Here is a 15,252-nt window from a genome sequence, read left to right on the forward strand (position 1 = left end):
CAGTGGATTGAAAAGATAGAGTTTTCAATAAATGAAAATGGAACAACACTGGACAAAAAACAACAACAACAACAACAACAACAACTTCATGGGGAAAAAAATAAAGGAATAAAACTGAATCTACACCTCACACTGTACACAAAATTAACTCAAAATTGATTCTAGAACTAATGTAATACATGAAACTAAAACTTTATTTATTTTTAAATTTTTTTTTTTTCAACGTTTTTTATTTATTTTTGGGACAGAGAGAGACAGAGCATGAACGGGGGAGGGGCAGAGAGAGAGGGAGACACAGAATCGGAAACAGGCTCCAGGCTCCGAGCCATCAGCCCAGAGCCTGACGCGGGGCTCGAACTCACAGACCGCGAGATCGTGACCTGGCTGAAGTCGGACGCTTAACCGACTGCGCCACCCAGGCGCCCCAAACTTTATTTATTTTTAAAACACTAATTTCTTTTTTATTTCTTGAGGGAGGGAGAGAGAGAGAGAGAGAGAGAGAAAGCATGAGTGGGAAGGACAGAGAGAAAGGAAGACACAGAATCTGAAGCAGGCTCCAGGCTCTGAGCTGTCAGCACAGAGTCTGACACAGGGCTCAAACTCACAAACTGTGAGATCATGACGTAAGCCAAAGTTGGAGGCTTAACCCACTGAGCCACCCAGGCACCCCGAAACTAAAACTTTTAAAAGAAAACACAGGAGAAAATCTTTGTAACCTAGAGTCAGAAGAAGAGTTCTTTGACATGAAAGGCAAATTTCATAAAAGAAAAAATAAAAGATAAATTAGATTTCATTAAAATTAAGACCCTGTCAAAGAATGAAAAAAATCCACATTGGGAGAAAATATTTGCAAATCACCTATCTGACGAAGAACTTGTATCCAGGATAAATTTTAGAAACTCTCTAAATTCAACAGTAAAAAAACAAACAGCCTGATTATTTATTTTTCTTTATCAAGATGTTTTATTAATATGATTAAATATAATATTATTTCTTTTATTTTGTATTCTATCCATCAGAATGCCAAACTTCCTCATACTTCATTGTCTTTATCTTTATTCAGTTTTCTCCTGTTATTTTATTTTTCTGTAATCTTTCCTTTGCTTATCAAAAATCTTACCAAAAAAACAAAACAAAAAAAAAAACCCAAATCTTTCCTTTCTGTAAGTATTTGCTTATGTTCTGTACCTCACTGCTTCTGATTTATTTACTAATTCTGAAATGGCATAAATTTGGTCCTCAATATGTTTCTGTAAGTTGGAAATTTCTCACTCTTATTTTGAGGTCCTTTTTGATTGTATTCATGTCTATATCATGCAATTTAATTTAGCATAAATGAACTAAAAGAAATTTCTTTTTGTCTGTTCAGTTATAGTCCCAATTTGTATGGAATGCTTTATACTGGTTAAAAGTAACATTAAGAGTTTTTTCATAGGCCTGACACATCTATCAACATCTTTGGTAGACACCGTGTCTAGACCTTCTTCCAAGGAAGATTTTGCTGCCCAGCTTCACCAGGCAGCTTCTACTTGTCAGTTGTATCAGGCTGTGAGTCAGCTGCAGAGACCTGCTTCCTTAGAGAACACACCTCCCCGTGAGGGCCATAGCCAATGGTTAAGAGAAGACTGCAAATGGGTTGCCATTTGTACTAAAGTGAGACAGACAATTCTAATGAACATATGTGCTTCAGATATCCCCACTGGGTTGAGTGAGTCTTTGTGAGACTGTATCACGGTCGGATGTTTCCTTTTTCCCAGTCCTAATTTCTCCAGCTTTTCACATCTTATTCCTAAACACCATCTTGGTGTCTTCCAAGTCATCTGTGATATAATTTTGTTTGTTTGTTTTTAATTTACTTCTAATTTACCAATGTGGTTATATACTATTTGGGTTATTTCAATATTTCTTGTTTATATAATTTTAATTATGAAATGTACTCATGAGCCATATAGGATAGTGAAATTATATGGTTTCCTTCACCATACTCATGGTCCCTCATTTTTACTTGTTTGGTTTTCTATGTGCTACTCACTAAATCACCCCCAGACATTAAAGAATAACTATCCATCTCTATTAAATATGTTCAAATATAGGAGGTAATGATGATTTTCCAAATCTATCATCTATCCTTATATTTGAGTAGTTTAACTATAGGATGCTAGGTAGGAAATCATGTATTTCAGAATATAGAACACATTTCTTATTTTCTTTTAACTTATGATGTTACGGGAAACCAATCCCATTCAGGACCTAAATCCTGTACATATTCCTATTCATTTTTCTTTCTGCAAGAATTTAGCATTTTAATCTGTATTGTCTGATTTTTTAATAATGAGGTACTCTTGAGTAGATGAGTTTGTGGGTTCTTTAATCATTGTGTAGGGATGCAAAAAAATGTTTTTTATGTTTTAAACAATTTTATTAGTTCTTTAATACTTTTCTTCTAGTACCTCTTTAGTAAACTTCTATTATTCATCTCCAGGACCCATCCTTTAATTTTTTGTCTACTTTTAGCCATTTTGAGTCTTATATTTTCTGCAAGCTTCTATTGAATTTACCATGTAACCTGCTAAAGTACTTTTTATTCCTCCTGTCATATTTTAGAATTTCAAAAGCATTTTCATATCTGAATGTTATATTTGTAGCACCATAAATTCACAATTCATTGCTGCCTCCCATCTCCTAGGAGATATTGATTATAGTGGTGGTTATTTTGAGATTTCCCTCCTACTTTCTGTGTTGTTTTTGTTTTTCCTGAAATAATTTCTATTTTATGGTTTTGGTTTCTATATTTCATAAAAACTTTTCTTAAAAGTTTTTTGCTCTTATTTTTTCATTTACATTTAAGAAGGAGAACTACAATTTAATTGAAAGTTCAGTTCTTGGATGGAGTATATTGGAAGTCAGGCTTTAAAACAAATCAATAAGACAGTGAACCAGATTTCTCAATAAGCAACAGACCAATTTCTCCACACATGGATACAATAATCTCCCGCATGGTAGGAGGACTGGGCATGAATCTCCATGTCAGCATTATGGGATCTACCGACGTGCAGAGGTAGTCTCATTGGTGAACATGTAGACTTTCTTATTCTGAAGCTGTGTTTACACCGGCATCTCACAAGCATTGTCAGTGTGCAAACCTTAGAAAATACACTTCTAGCTTCTATTAGAAGGTCAGCACTCTTCTTTGTCCATTTGGAAGGACATTTGTTCATTTAACACATATTCATTTGATTCTGATTACATGCCAAACACTGTTACAAATAATTGAGATATATCAATAAAAATAACAAAGATCCCTACCGTAATGCTCCTTACATTCTAGAGATGAATCAAATTTTGAACCAGTCTTTATGGTTTTGGCCTTACCCCAAAGCCCACTTTTGGAGACTTCTTTCCAAGTCATGATCCTTTAGGGAGGTTCTACATTGTAAATCCATTAACTTTCCTCCCTGCAGGCTTAAGCGTCCGCTTGCTTTCTCTTGTCAGCCAAGATAGGTCACATTCTCTATCTATTTTCACCTTCATGATTTTGCTGAAATTCTTGTTAATATCATCTATAAAAACTTCAATGTTGTTTTATTTTTTAATTAAAATATGTTAAAATATTATTTAAACTAACAATATATATACAGTCTAACATTTGTACATGTACATCTCATGAATCTTTGTTTATATCCTTTAAAAATTGTTAATGTTTTTTTAAATTTATTTTTGAGAGAGAGAGAGAAAGAGACAAAGTACGAATAGGGGAAGGGCAGAGAGAAGGAGATACAGAATACAAAGCAGAATCCAGGCTCTGAGCTGTTAGCACAGAGACCAATGTGGGGTTCTAACTCACGAACCAGAGATCATGACCTGAGCTAAAGTCAGATGCTTAGCCAACTGAGTCACCCAGGCACCCTTATTTATACACTTTAAATATTATATGTAGTTTCAGTTTTCACATGGATGATAGATAATTGTTCCATAGTTAAGTAATGACTTTTTCAAAGGACTAATTGCAAATTTTCTAGATATTCAATGCTGATAATTTTAAGAACCGAGTTTTAATTTCAGTATATGATTATATAATGGAACTTCTCAGTAGAAAGATAAATCCTAAGCAAGATTGATTTGAATTAGTTTTCAAAAGAAAAGGGTGGAGGCAATCTTACACTGTGATCTCATTTAGATTACAAATTCAGAGTTCATTTTCAGATTGATGATACCAGTTGCAACATTAATAACTTCACAAATTGGGTAACATAGATTTCTCTGTCCATGAATGGTTTTGTCAGTAGTTGTTTTATTTTCTCTAAAGTGCATTTTCACTGTAATATATTCTTCAGAATGAACAATTTTGGCTTAATAAAAGGAATGGTGACATTTCTGCCCTCTCAGGACTAAAGTAACCATCTCATCTTAAAGAAAATACTTTTTCCACTATATCCAGATGCTCTGAATTGCTAGCATAGTAAATAGATAGTTATTATCATAAAATATTCTCCAACTTTTGCAGTCATTTATAAACAGTAAATCCTTAATAGAAGTTATATTATGAGCAATATCTAAAATTAATAAAATTATAAGGAAAATATTCGCTAAGGTAGGCAGGAGATTAGACACTTGTTCAAAAATGTCCTCCCTCCTCTCTCATTTCCAGGGAATGAGTATACTTGCCCGTTCTTTGACTTTGGATTAACAATGTGACCTGTCTAGGCCAACTGGATATTAGAATATGTCGAGTAAGCATTTGGAATTCATTTGTGCAATTTACTTCCCCTGTAGTATGTCTGTCATTGTCATGAGGAGATATTGCCCTAGGTGTCTGCTGATGCCTCGGTCTACACCCTACAATGAAAATGTGTAGGGCGCATTCTTCAGTGTAAAACATTGTCGATGTGATATCACATCTTAAAGCAAAATTATACCAGTACCAATAGGCCCACAGTCTTCGGTATAAACAAATCCTTGCATTTCATCCTACTAAGACTTTAAGGTATTTGTTATCAGCTTGAAACAAAGATGGGGTGCTGCTATAACAAAAATGAAATATATGGCACTGGTTTTGAGATTGACCAGTGAGTGATAAGGACACTTCCGTGTGAAGCAAGATAACATGACAAGGAAATTGTTAAGAAAAATTACGACCTGAATTGTAATATAGTGGTGAAATATTTGGCAAACCACAGCCTGCTGCACCTTCTGAGATGGTACCTTTTGAACTTGTAGACTTGGACATGATGATTTATAGACAGAACATTGGAAAGAATGTGTACTGGCTCTTATTATCTGTATTTTGATACGGTATTACTAAAATATTGACAGCAGAATTAAGTGTAAATACAGTAAGTACCTACATTCTAGAATTTTTTTAGTTGGGAATAGAAGATTCTAATCTCTTATATCTTGAACCAGTAAAAGATTCTCAAAATAAAGACAAAGGAACAAAATCTTAGGACAGACTATATTCAGGATGCTATCAATAAGGCATGGCCTCAAAGTTAAAAAAAAAAAAATTCAAAGCATGGCTCTGATATCCTTTATGAAGATCTAAAAGTAAAAAGCTGGTATCTACTGGACTCTTTCTGCTATGGGAAAAGACTCTTATAAAGAAGTATCAATAAAATAAAGGGGCATATTATGTCTCAAAAATAATTGATAACGTAAGGTATGGCACATAGACTTGGTGAGAATACCTATATTGAAGACCCACATAACTTTGACAAAGCTGCATTAGAAAAAGTTTCGTTAGCCTGGAATAAATCAGAATGACATGTATTTGCTATAGGGAAAGATTTCTAGGCCTAGAACATTCTATGGGAAAGAAACAGGCTTAGAAAGCTGCTCAGCATCATAAATAAAAGGTAAATATTTAAATACTTTTTTAGAAATGGCCAAGGAGGAAGATGAAAAAGAAAAGAGTTGTCAGAGGTCAAAGCAAGAGCCATGGAGAATAATGGGCTGTTGGGTCACTTCCACAAACCAAACCAGGATAGAAGGACCTAGCAACATATGCTCAATGTGACTTCAGAATTGCCACAGATCATTCTTTTCTTTGTATTTCCCACTTTTCTAATGTTCTCATATTTCTCTTATTCTATGAAGGTATTACCAGTTTATATTGAATTTGTGGGAGAGCCCATATAACAGATAACTTTTTTTGAGGATCAGAGGTCTCCACATCAAAAAGCAACTCTTAGAATTGATGGAAATACAAGATTCTAGAATTCAAGTCATAGCCAGCATTGGCTGAGATTTGGGGCATCTTGGGATTGGAGTGGTATGATTTTCACATTAAATGGACATGAGTATTTATGAAGATTGTTAAATTACATTATCGTTGAAAACTGTTCATTCTCTCCCATCTCCTTAACTTCATGGGAGGGCTATGTTTCCCTTTCCTTTGAATTTGAACTCAGCATATGCCTCGATTAGCTAAGGAAATGTCAGCAGAAAAGAAAGGGTTGAAGGTTTGAAATACACCTTAGACTTGGGATTTCTTGTCTTATGTGACTGCCATTATCATGAGAACTTCTGGAGACAGGATGCCACCTCAGCTGGGGTCCTGGGAACAAACACTTCCAGAATAGGAATTCCCAGCCACGAATCCTCAGACACATTGAGTATCCATGAGCAAAATAAATGCTTCTGGCATTCCATTAAGATCCTATCAATGTTGGCCATATGGCAATAGTTTAAAAAATAAAAGGGAACAGGAGTGAATGACATCAGCGAGGTGTCAGTATAGAAGTTTCCAGTGCTCGTTCTCTCACAGAAATATCAGTTGGAACAACTACCCATGCATGAAAATGCCTTCACAAGATGTAAGGATTCCCTGTAAGAAATTACAGCACCTGAGTGGAGCAAAAAAATAAGAAAAGACATAAGAAAAAACACAGTGAGGAAGGTAGGAAAGACACTTTAACATTGCACCATACACCCTTCACCCAAGTCCAGGCCGCAAAGCGCAAGGAGACACCCTCACCTACAGGGAAGTGAAGTGAGCGACCTACGTCACACTGGACCTCAGCACCAGGCCTCCACACAGAGCTAGGCCAGTCCCCACAGACCCAGCCTCCAGGCCAGCTCCCGTGGTTCCAGGAACCTCATGTTTTATACCTTAATTATACATAATTTCTATTTAAAAATATGTCAATGAATAAAAAATGACTGGCTGTATGTCAAAATACTCACGATTACGTTTAGGTATGATAGCACGAGTGATTTTTGTTTCCTTAATATATCTTTACATATTTTTTTATGCAGTATTTAGTGTTTCCATAACGTTTAAAGTCTAAGAATTCTTGCAGTGCCTGGGTGGCTTAGTCAATAAGTGTCCGAGGTTGATTTTGGCTCAGTTCATGATCTCATGCTTTATGGGATCCAGCCTGGCCTCGGGCAGGCTCTGCTCTGACAGTGCGTAGGCTGCTTGGGATTCTCTCTCTCTCTCTCTCTCTCTCTCTCTCTCTCTCTCAAAATAAAAAAATAAACTTAATATATATATATATATATATATATATATATATATATATGAATGCTCATGCAAATCATCTTATTTCTTGTACAAGTGCTCAAATATCCAACAGGTACATTTAATTGGTGATGTATCTTTTAAAATAGATCACATACTATGACTAAGATGAATCAATGTTGTTTCACACTTTTAATGATTTCATGATGTAAACATTCATCTACTGATCTTCTGAAAAGTTACTAAAACGTAAGATATATGTATTATATATTCATAGATATCAACGATCATAAAATCCTATGATCTGACCATTTTTATTTCCTTAATGCTATTCTCTAAAGTAATCTGCTGCCCGTTAGAGTCTCAGATTTTTTTTTTAATTTTATTGTGGCTATAGACTCCAAAATACATTAATTTAAAATATTTTTGAGAATGTTTTAAACATTCAAATGAAGCATGCTCTAAGCAGTGTAAAAAATGTGATTGTGCTAAGAAAAGGAGTCCCCCCCCGGGGTGCCTCGGTGGCTCAGTTGGATAAGCAACCGACTTCAACTCAGGTCATGATCTCGCAGTTTGTGAGCTCGAGCCCCATGTCAGGCTCTGTGCTGACAGCTCAGAGCCTGGAGCCTGCTTGGGATTCGGTGTCTCCCTCTCTCTCTCTGCCCCTCCCCTGCTCATGCTTGCACTCTCTCTCTCTCTCTCTCTCTTTCAAAAGTAAATAAACATTACAAAAATTAAAAAAAGAAAAGGAGTCCCCCCGAAATCACAAACCAGGTAATGTGTTAAACACTGATGCTTCTCACAGAGTAGTTTGGGAAATCTATCTTCCAGATATATGATGAGATTTCACTTTAGACTCCCCGAAATTGGGTGGAGCCATGCAAATAGTTGTAGCTGGAGAGTTTTAAGCTCAGTGAGATGTATCATTACTGGGAAGATCAATGTGTGCTCTACATACATGTATGTTCTACATACATGCTAGTCTGTTATGACGGCATAACTTAGCTTGCTCTGATTTATACCCCCTTTTTTGCTGACAAAAAATTGGTAAGAAGGAAACTAGCAGATGTCCAAATTTATGGAGTAATATAAAATACAGTACACCTACAAAGAAATAACAAGTTTGAAAGCACCGTTCAGTTAAACACAGTAAAATTAACTGGTCTACCCATTTTTAGCTTTTAAATCCCAGCTGTTACATCTGTTCCTCAGAGAAAGGTTTTCTGACAGCCCAAACCCATTCAGACCAAGTTATTCCTCACCTTTCCCATCATAATAATGTTCACACTCCATTGTAAGTTTCATTTTATTATTTTTCTTTCATACCGTAATATCTACCAGGACCAGGACCAATTCTGTTTATTCACACGTGTATCCCAAGTACCTGTAAATTACTAGCACGTAATACATTATTTATTTATTTATTTATTCATATTTATATAAGTACTAAAATTAGTAAGTTAGTACTAAACTGTTGAATGATTTTTAGCCAGAATTTTATTGGAACACAGGTATATTAATTGCGTTCCATATCATCTATGGTTGCTTTCACCTTACAAATACAGCATTCAGTAGTTGTGACAGAGACTGTATGGCTTTGAAAAGCCCAAAACATTTCTTAAATCTGGCTCTTTACAGAAAAGGTTAGCTGAGCTCTGCTCTAAACAAGCTGCAATATGTAAAGTCAGAAGGATGAGCTAAGTCAAATTCACGGGGGAAGATTGAGAGTAAAAACCTGAGAGACCAAGTTAAAGCAGCATTTGAAAAAGTCTTAACAAATGGATGTTAATCTGTAATTTAGGAAAAGATACAGATAGTGACAAACATGGTCAGAATAAAGAAGACACAAAACTAGCACAATATAATTGCCCTAACAGGCTTTGGAAAAGTGAATTTATGGTGCATAGATAAGAAAGACTGATTTAAAGGGCAGAAGTGATGTGGAAATAATAGTATATTTGTCTCTGGCTTTGGATGAAAATAATTTTTTAAACAGCCTTACGTATTGATGATCCTTGTAGTATCTAAAATATATACCTCCTGTCTCTTAACCTCAATACCTCTAATCTTCATTATTTTCTCTTTTGTTTTACCAAATATGTGGAGTGTGCGTGTGTTAGAGAGAGAGGGAGATATGCTATATTCACATACAGTGTTGTTTTTGTTTTAATATTGACAGTGTCTCGTGTTTGCTTTCATAAATTAACCCTTCCACGTTTAACTACTCATTTGACAGGAGGCACAGGTAACAATACCAATATGAAGAGAAGGTGGAAACCAATATGTGCTGACAAGATTTATAATTCATCCAGATACGCATATTCTCTTCTACTTTAGAAGATATGCTAAGACCACCTGTCTGAATCCTGCAAGTTAACAGCTTTCCATAAATACAGTTTTACAAATGCTATGGGACATTTTCCTAGTCCTTTTGAGCTGATGAACTGGAAATCTAAGGTATGTTTTTTTCTTTTTCCAGAGAAGCAACAGACTTTGGGGGGGGGTGTGAATTTGTTAACTGGAAGGTTTTGCTAAATTCCATCACACTAAGAAACATCTATTATACACATCAAGGACTTCACTGTTAACGTTGGAAACAGACATGGAAATAAATACAAGTAACGTATCTGGTGATGGTGCGAGTAATAAGGCACAGAAAAGAGACCGAAAAGAGACTGAGTGAGCTCTATTAAAAGAGCCAGTAGAGCTAGGATTGAAGAAAGAGTGTAGAAGGTTAGGTCAGCCTTCCGAAAAGAGGTACAAATCCAACATCTGGGACTAGTCAACACGTAGTCAGTTTGAATTCTCCTGAGGACTTAGAGTTGATTTCTAAACTATATATTCAGAATTTCTTTTCATAAATGTACTATGTGCTTCCACTCCAAGTTGGGTATAAACAAACCTAATAATCCCACATGATTGAAGGTTTTGAGTTTATATTCAGTTTTTCAAACTCAAAGGAGAGAGGAGATGCCTCTATTCACCTGGGTTTCAAATCACTGTTCTCTGAAGCAAGATTGACTGAGGGTTCAACTGATCTTCTTGACATCTCCCAAAGACATAGTTTAAAGATTTTATAATATGAGATATATTAACAACATAAAATAATCATTATCAAGTTATTTTACATGTTTATTTCCAACTCTCAAATCAGGATGTTAGGAAGGGGAAAATATAATTTACTTCTTTCTCAAAATTAGGAAATGTTTCGCTTTTAATCAATCCAAACTTTTTCATTTTTGCTAGAAATGCTTCAAAAGGAAAGGAAAGGTCTTGGGGAATACAGCTAAACTAAGTATTATATCATGTTTTCTCAATACAGGGATGGCTAAGAATGCTTTAATCAATTTGCAATTTCAGGCAATATGAATTTGTTTCAAATACCCTGAATAATGTCAGGCTGGTTAGGTTGAAAGACAGTCAGACTCTGAAGACTTTCTCTAATGATTTTATCAGAAAACATAAGCTGGTTTAATTGTGGTTTTTTTTTCAACGTTTTTTATTTATTTTTGGGACAGAGAGAGACAGAGCATGAACGGGGGAGGGGCAGAGAGAGAGAGGGAGACACAGAATCGGAAGCAGGCTCCAGGCTCTGAGCCATCAGCCCAGAGCCCGACGCGGGGCTCGAACTCACGGACCGCTGAAGTCGGACGCTTAACCGACTGCGCCACCCAGGCGCCCCTTAATTGTGTTTTAAATGCAATGACTGCTAATAGGACCTTGGGGACTCCCTCCAGGGGAAAATTTTCATTCAAAATACATATGTAATTTGGAAATGTTGTTTATATTATTTCTTCATTTAAAAGTTAAAGAAATATTGAATTCAGATAAGCGACAGGATGTGTTTTTTGAAATGTATCTAATTTTAAGCGTGCTTAATAACTATTGCAGAATTATCAAGTATGATGTTTTAGTGTATACAACTTATTCTCTGTTCCTATAAGTGAAATTGTAGAAAATGTGAAGGGCAGGTAAAATCAAAATTTATTTCCTATTGGATAAATGGTGACCCAATTTAAAATTTTAAAGATTTGTATTATCTTATTGTTGCTGGGAGAAAAAAGGAAAATGCATTTAAGAGAAGTGAGAACAGAAGATGTGAATGCCAGAGCTATAGTGATGTTTTTAAGTCCAACCTTCGAAAAAAATTGAATGCGGTAAAAACAAAAAGGCTATGTCCAAAACAGCTCTCAGTCATTGACTGAATCCTACCCAGCAGAAAGGGCTCATGCAGCGTAGGAAAGTGATGGGTCCAAGCCCTATGTCTTGGTAGATACATTTTTGTGGGGTTTCTCATAAGAATTATCCTATGGAGAGTGCTTATAAAGCTTTGAGCTTTCACTTGAACTTTATAATATTGCAGCCCAGGGAGAAGAAAGGAAGAATTCTCTATACACATGAAGATTATTTCATTTGCTAAGGTATTTATTTATTTTTAAAAATTTTTTAATGTCTATTTTTTTTGAGAGAGAGAGAGAGAGAGACAGAGCGTGAGCGAGGGAGGGCAGAGAGAAGGAGACACAGAATCCAAAGTAGGCTCCAGGCTCTGAGCTGTCTGCATCGAGCCTGACGTGAGGCTCGAATTCACAAACCATGAGATTATGACCTCAGTGAAAGTCTGATGCTTAACCAGCTGAGTCACCCAGACACCCCCATTTGCTAAGATATTTAAAGCCAAGGTTACACAAAGTGTTTTTTTTTTTAATTTTTAATGTTTCTATTTTTGTTCCTATTGTCCATCAGAAGCTTCTGATGAAAGATAGGGTCAAACTCTTTAGATCTCATATATGATATCATGATTCAGTCTGAATTTATACCGTCAATATTAACTGAAGCCAATTATGTGTCAGGTTCCATATATAATGATAGAAAGAAGAATTAAAACAATGATCGTATTTAAGAAGTTTCTAGTTTACCACATTGAGTTGTATGTCTACCAATCGTTCATTTTTAAATTTACCTCAGTTTTCTTATTCCTAAGATACGTACTTTGGAATAATAAATTTAAAGCACTCATCCAAACATTAAACTTAATTATTTGAATGCAACTGAAAATTCCCTCATTCTCATCTTGAAGAGGAAAAGGATTAAAAAAAAAAAAAGAACATTTGCCCCCTTTAAAGAGAAAATATGGCACAAGCATATACAAATTATGACTCTAAATGATGTAGTTTTATAAATCTTTATTACTATGTAGTAGCAATGGAATTTTAATGGACTTTTCACACATGAAATATGAACATGGAAAAAGTCAGAAGGCCGATTTCCATGACAATTTGCTCGCAGGCAGAACTGGAAATATTTATTAAGAAAGGCTCTATATACAAATATCAAATCATTATGTTGTACATTTGAAACTAACATAGTGTTATATATCAATTACACTTCAATGGAATTTTTTAAAACACCGCTAAACAATACTGCCCTTGCTAATGTATAATGACAGTTATATTGAAGTCACCACACTTATCGAGAGTGTATTTATAGTTTAAAGAACCCATTTACACTAGCAGTTAGCTCGCAGACTTATCCATGTATAAAATATCCCATAAGTGATTAAATCAATTAGGTGTATGGACAAATGGATTAGAAAAATACATTTTATATAGACTAAAATATATGATGAAAAGCAACATTTTATAGCTTCATTTGGAAATCTCTAGAAGCATTTTTTCCCCTACTAAGTAAATTTGAACTGTTAGGAAGTCCAGAGCTAGAGACATGTGTTATGTTTTTTAAATGGCCTCTGTAAGATGACAAATTCTTTGTGCCTTTGTATCTGTTCAAAACCCTTAAGATCTTCTAGGAAATAGTTTGAAAAATAAGCTGAAAGTGTGTAGTTTAAAGTTAAAATATTGCCTGTTTCATTTTCTCACCTCAAGCCTAAAACATGTTGTATATGACATTGTATTGTTTCCCAGAGGAAGGGGGATCATTGTATATCCAAATTTACAATGTTACATTTTGATTTGCTGGAGATCATGACATGAAAATCTTTAAGTGTATGCAGAATATCTTGCAAAGGAGGCTGTGTCTTGAAGACGTTTTTTCTCTTGTCATTCTAAACTCATATGGTAGCTGTGTTAGGTAGCACTGATGAGACAAGAGTCTAAAATTGGGCCAGCCACTGAAAGATTTATAATGTGAAGTTCTGAACACTTGGGGGTCACAAATTAATTGCTTTTCTAAAGACAACTTAATCATAAACAAAGTGGAACATTGTAATTTATCCTTCTGGATGACTGAGAGATTTAGGAGACACAAAAATTAGTAAAGATATTAGAGATTAAAAAAAACACATTTAGAAAGTTGAACTCCCATTTGGATCCTTCTACGGGGCAGCTGAAGATGCATTAACATTTCCTTCTTCCTCTTTTCATCTTTCACAAGAAAGATTTTACTACATACGCATCAGGTATAACTTACTGCATAAAACATTGGCAAGATAATTATTTTCTGTGACATCAAAGTGTCATGATAAATAACAGCTACCAAGCAGTTTTCAATCTCCAAGTAAGTTTTGTAGAATTAATTCTTCAAAGTCAAACTGCTTTACTAAGTTGAGGATTTCCTTTTTATTTTAAATTTCAGTACTAAGAAGTCTCCAGTACCTTTTCTGGTGTTCTACCTTCACAGTACACCTGAAAGCCCTACCAATAAATTGATTTTCATTCTCATTCAAATGTAAGCATCAGGCTTCGGAAGTTGGATATATACATATTTTACCCAGTTTCAGGATTTAAATACAGTATAGGAATTTCAAAATATATTTCATACTTCACATCATTGTGTCCTTTGCTAAATTGTAAATAGAATTTACTCAGATAAAGCTTAATTTTATAAATTATACTAATATAAAGAAAATATTTATTTAGCTCTGATGATTTATGATAATGGATTCCCACTTTCATTTATCTTTCTCATAAATGTGATACTGAAAATCTTTATTTGTTTGCTGATTGCCTGCATCCATCTCAATTCTTTCTAATAAAAAAGTTTCTTATAAAACTCTTTTTATGGGATTATTCATCCTCCTACATGCGAAATAGATAGACTGATTGATAAATAGACATATATTTATTCCAATTGTTTCTGCATAAATTCTGCATATATCTATATGATTAGATATAACATGCATCAATTTATCAAGCCCAAAATTATATTTTGTGATGAGTATGTGATGAGTATATTTCATTCAATATGGCCCATGTGGTCAAGAGCCTTTTTATATTATGTTTTACTACAGAGGACGGAAGTGGGATCAAATAAAGTTATATGGATTTTAGCTCATTATTAAATAAGTGCTCTTTAATAGTAAAACTCTCCCACAAAGTGGTGAACTGCTTCACAAAATAAATGAAAGCCCATACACTGGAAATATTCAAGCAGAGGCCAATTGGCTCATGTAATAGGTTTTGCCAAAAAAAGAGAAAAAAGAAAAGAAAAACAAAAACAAAATTCATTACTGAACATGTGGTATCTTCCAAAATTAAACTGATAAGAACAGATACTACACTTATTCTTAGCCAAAAGGCAGAGAAGCGATATACCTTCTGAAATTAGTATCATGACATGTAGACCCTTCCCTACCAACATCTGTATCCCTTACCTCTCCTCTGCTAACCACTTGCCAAAATCCACTATGATTTTTATTACCTACTACAGTAAATAAATGTCAATAGAACAAAACCAATAGTTGAGACCCAGGAATTCTGATTCCAGCCCTGACTCACTATGTTTTTATAAAGTTAATTACTATTAATGCCATTTTTCTCACTTGAGAAAGGAAGACA

At 34.8% G+C, this 15,252-nt stretch overlaps 1 pseudogene; it reads right to left on the bottom strand.

Moving 5' to 3' along the window:
* Positions 1 to 14,895: 14,895 nt before the first annotated feature.
* LOC131505708 (U2 spliceosomal RNA) lies at positions 14,896 to 15,005 on the bottom strand (annotated as a pseudogene).
* Positions 15,006 to 15,252: the final 247 nt, after the last annotated feature.

Source organism: Neofelis nebulosa, chromosome 2 (assembly GCF_028018385.1).
Source record: "Neofelis nebulosa isolate mNeoNeb1 chromosome 2, mNeoNeb1.pri, whole genome shotgun sequence".
Taxonomy (NCBI): Eukaryota; Metazoa; Chordata; class Mammalia; order Carnivora; family Felidae; genus Neofelis; species Neofelis nebulosa.